Below are 5,000 nucleotides of genomic sequence, written 5' to 3'. Positions count from 1 at the left end.
AGATAACAACACAGGGCAGGTGCTGCCCTGCCCCCACACTTCGCTCGCTGGCTCTCCGCCGCTCGACCAAAGATGGCCAAGTTTTGCCCCGTTTTTGCCCCTTTTGCCCCGTTTTTGCCTCCTTTTGGGCTGTTCTTTGCTAGATTGGGCTTTCGTATAGCATGGACGGTGCTGCTTCTCGCTTCGCTCGCTGTTCGCCGCTCGCCGCTCGCTCGCGCAGCCAAAAATGGCCAGTTTTGGCCCGTTTTTGGGCTGTTTTGGCCTGTTTTTGGTCTGTTCTGGCGTGGCGCGGTGACCGTCGTGAGCGGAGCAAAACGTCAGCCATCTCAGCACCTTGGAACCCCCCGGGTGGCACAGGGCTGGATGGGGCTTTCGTATAGCAGGGACGGTGCTGCCTCACGCTTCGCTCGCTGTTCGCCGCTCGCCGCTCGCTCGCGCAACCTAAAATGGCCAGTTTTGGCCCGTTTTTGGGCTGTTTTGGCCTGTTTTTGGTCCGTTCTTGCGTGGCACGGCGACCGTCGTGAGCGGAGCAAAACGTCAGCCATCTCAGCACCCTGGAACCCCCCGGGTGGCACAGGGCTGGATGGGGCTTTCGTATAGCAGGGACGGTGCTGCCTCTCGCTTCGCTCGCTGTTCGCCGCTCACCGCTCGCTCGCTCAGCCAAAAATGGCCAGTTTTGGCCCGTTTTTGGGCTGTTTTGGCCTGTTTTTGGTCCGTTCTTGCATGGCGCGGTGACCGTCGTGAGCGGAGCAAAACGTCAGCCATCTCAGCACCCTGGAACCCCCCGGGTGGCACAGGGCTGGATGGGGCTTTCGTATAGCAGGGACGGTGCTGCCTCACGCTTCGCTCGCTGTTCGCCGCTCGCCGCTCGCTCGCGCAGCCAAAAATGACCAGTTTTGGCCCGTTTTTGGGCTGTTTTGGCCTGTTTATGGTCCGTTCTTGCGTGGTGCGGTGACCGTCGTGAGCGGAGCAAAACGTCAGCCATCTCAGCACCCTGGAACCCCCCGGGTGGCACAGGGCTGGATGGGGCTTTCGTATATAGCAGGGACGGTGCTGCCTCTCGCTTCGCTCGCTGTCCGCCGCTCGCCGCTCGCTCGCGCAGCCAAAAATGGCCAGTTTTGGCCCGTTTTTGGGCCGTTTTAGCCAGTTTTTGGCCTGTTCTTGCATTGCGCGGTGACCGTCGAGAGCGGAGCAAAACGTCAGCCATCTCAGCACCCTGGAACCCCCCGGGTGGCACAGGGCTGGATGGGGCTTTCGTATAGCAGGGACGGTGCTGCCTCTCGCTTCGCTCGCTGTCCGCCGCTCGCCGCTCGCTCGTGCAGCCAAAAATGGCCAGTTTTGGCCCGTTTTTGGGCCGTTTTGGCCAGTTTTTGGCCTGTTCTTGCATTGCGCGGTGACCGTCGAGAGCGGAGCAAAACGTCAGCCATCTCAGCACCCTGGAACCCCCCGGGTGGCACAGGGCTGGATGGGGCTTTCGTATAGCAGGGACGGTGCTGCCTCTCGCTTCGCTCGCTGTCCGCCGCTCGCCGCTCGCTCGTGCAGCCAAAAATGGCCAGTTTTGGCCCGTTTTTGGGCCGTTTTGGCCAGTTTTTGGCCTGTTCTTGCATTGCGCGGTGACCGTCGAGAGCGGAGCAAAACGTCAGCCATCTCAGCACCCTGGAACCCCCCGGGTGGCACAGGGCTGGATGGGGCTTTCGTATAGCAGGGACGGTGCTGCCTCTCGCTTCGCTCGCTGTCCGCCGCTCGCCGCTCGCTCGTGCAGCCAAAAATGGCCAGTTTTGGCCCGTTTTTGGGCCGTTTTGGCCAGTTTTTGGCCTGTTCTTGCATTGCGCGGTGACCGTCGAGAGCGGAGCAAAACGTCAGCCATCTCAGCACCCTGGAACCCCCCGGGTGGCACAGGGCTGGATGGGGCTTTCGTATAGCAGGGACGGTGCTGCCTCTCGCTTCGCTCGCTGTCCGCCGCTCGCCGCTCGCTCGTGCAGCCAAAAATGGCCAGTTTTGGCCCGTTTTTGGGCCGTTTTGGCCAGTTTTTGGCCTGTTCTTGCATTGCGCGGTGACCGTCGAGAGCGGAGCAAAACGTCAGCCATCTCAGCACCCTGGAACCCCCCGGGTGGCACAGGGCTGGATGGGGCTTTCGTATAGCAGGGACGGTGCTGCCTCTCGCTTCGCTCGCTGTCCGCCGCTCGCCGCTCGCTCGTGCAGCCAAAAATGGCCAGTTTTGGCCCGTTTTTGGGCCGTTTTGGCCAGTTTTTGGCCTGTTCTTGCATTGCGCGGTGACCGTCGAGAGCGGAGCAAAACGTCAGCCATCTCAGCACCCTGGAACCCCCCGGGTGGCACAGGGCTGGATGGGGCTTTCGTATAGCAGGGACGGTGCTGCCTCTCGCTTCGCTCGCTGTCCGCCGCTCGCCGCTCGCTCGTGCAGCCAAAAATGGCCAGTTTTGGCCCGTTTTTGGGCCGTTTTGGCCAGTTTTTGGCCTGTTCTTGCATTGCGCGGTGACCGTCGAGAGCGGAGCAAAACGTCAGCCATCTCAGCACCCTGGAACCCCCCGGGTGGCACAGGGCTGGATGGGGCTTTCGTATAGCAGGGACGGTGCTGCCTCTCGCTTCGCTCGCTGTCCGCCGCTCGCCGCTCGCTCGTGCAGCCAAAAATGGCCAGTTTTGGCCCGTTTTTGGGCCGTTTTGGCCAGTTTTTGGCCTGTTCTTGCATTGCGCGGTGACCGTCGAGAGCGGAGCAAAACGTCAGCCATCTCAGCACCCTGGAACCCCCCGGGTGGCACAGGGCTGGATGGGGCTTTCGTATAGCAGGGACGGTGCTGCCTCTCGCTTCGCTCGCTGTCCGCCGCTCGCCGCTCGCTCGTGCAGCCAAAAATGGCCAGTTTTGGCCCGTTTTTGGGCCGTTTTGGCCAGTTTTTGGCCTGTTCTTGCATTGCGCGGTGACCGTCGAGAGCGGAGCAAAACGTCAGCCATCTCAGCACCCTGGAACCCCCCGGGTGGCACAGGGCTGGATGGGGCTTTCGTATAGCAGGGACGGTGCTGCCTCTCGCTTCGCTCGCTGTCCGCCGCTCGCCGCTCGCTCGCGCAGCCAAAAATGGCCAGTTTTGGCCCGTTTTTGGGCCGTTTTGGCCAGTTTTTGGCCTGTTCTTGCATTGCGCGGTGACCGTCGAGAGCGGAGCAAAACGTCAGCCATCTCAGCACCCTGGAACCCCCCGGGTGGCACAGGGCTGGATGGGGCTTTCGTATAGCAGGGACGGTGCTGCCTCTCGCTTCGCTCGCTGTCCGCCGCTCGCCGCTCGCTCGTGCAGCCAAAAATGGCCAGTTTTGGCCCGTTTTTGGGCCGTTTTGGCCAGTTTTTGGCCTGTTCTTGCATTGCGCGGTGACCGTCGAGAGCGGAGCAAAACGTCAGCCATCTCAGCACCCTGGAACCCCCCCCGGGTGGCACAGGGCTGGATGGGGCTTTCGTATAGCAGGGACGGTGCTGCCTCTCGCTTCGCTCGCTGTCCGCCGCTCGCCGCTCGCTCGTGCAGCCAAAAATGGCCAGTTTTGGCCCGTTTTTGGGCCGTTTTGGCCAGTTTTTGGCCTGTTCTTGCATTGCGCGGTGACCGTCGAGAGCGGAGCAAAACGTCAGCCATCTCAGCACCCTGGAACCCCCCGGGTGGCACAGGGCTGGATGGGGCTTTCGTATAGCAGGGACGGTGCTGCCTCTCGCTTCGCTCGCTGTCCGCCGCTCGCCGCTCGCTCGTGCAGCCAAAAATGGCCAGTTTTGGCCCGTTTTTGGGCCGTTTTGGCCAGTTTTTGGCCTGTTCTTGCATTGCGCGGTGACCGTCGAGAGCGGAGCAAAACGTCAGCCATCTCAGCACCCTGGAACCCCCCGGGTGGCACAGGGCTGGATGGGGCTTTCGTATAGCAGGGACGGTGCTGCCTCTCGCTTCGCTCGCTGTCCGCCGCTCGCCGCTCGCTCGCGCAGCCAAAAATGGCCAGTTTTGGCCCGTTTTTGGGCCGTTTTGGCCAGTTTTTGGCCTGTTCTTGCATTGCGCGGTGACCGTCGAGAGCGGAGCAAAACGTCAGCCATCTCAGCACCCTGGAACCCCCCGGGTGGCACAGGGCTGGATGGGGCTTTCGTATAGCAGGGACGGTGCTGCCTCTCGCTTCGCTCGCTGTCCGCCGCTCGCCGCTCGCTCGTGCAGCCAAAAATGGCCAGTTTTGGCCCGTTTTTGGGCCGTTTTGGCCAGTTTTTGGCCTGTTCTTGCATTGCGCGGTGACCGTCGAGAGCGGAGCAAAACGTCAGCCATCTCAGCACCCTGGAACCCCCCGGGTGGCACAGGGCTGGATGGGGCTTTCGTATAGCAGGGACGGTGCTGCCTCTCGCTTCGCTCGCTGTCCGCCGCTCGCCGCTCGCTCGTGCAGCCAAAAATGGCCAGTTTTGGCCCGTTTTTGGGCCGTTTTGGCCAGTTTTTGGCCTGTTCTTGCATTGCGCGGTGACCGTCGAGAGCGGAGCAAAACGTCAGCCATCTCAGCACCCTGGAACCCCCCGGGTGGCACAGGGCTGGATGGGGCTTTCGTATAGCAGGGACGGTGCTGCCTCTCGCTTCGCTCGCTGTCCGCCGCTCGCCGCTCGCTCGTGCAGCCAAAAATGGCCAGTTTTGGCCCGTTTTTGGGCCGTTTTGGCCAGTTTTTGGCCTGTTCTTGCATTGCGCGGTGACCGTCGAGAGCGGAGCAAAACGTCAGCCATCTCAGCACCCTGGAACCCCCCGGGTGGCACAGGGCTGGATGGGGCTTTCGTATAGCAGGGACGGTGCTGCCTCTCGCTTCGCTCGCTGTCCGCCGCTCGCCGCTCGCTCGCGCAGCCAAAAATGGCCAGTTTTGGCCCGTTTTTGGGCCGTTTTGGCCAGTTTTTGGCCTGTTCTTGCATTGCGCGGTGACCGTCGAGAGCGGAGCAAAACGTCAGCCATCTCAGCACCCTGGAACCCCCCGGGTGGCACAGGGCTGGATGGGGCTTTCGT

The sequence above is a fragment of the Musa acuminata genome, unplaced genomic scaffold (genome assembly GCF_036884655.1).
Source record: "Musa acuminata AAA Group cultivar baxijiao unplaced genomic scaffold, Cavendish_Baxijiao_AAA HiC_scaffold_80, whole genome shotgun sequence".
NCBI lineage: Eukaryota > Viridiplantae > Streptophyta > Magnoliopsida > Zingiberales > Musaceae > Musa > Musa acuminata.
This window is presented reverse-complemented; position numbering follows the sequence as displayed.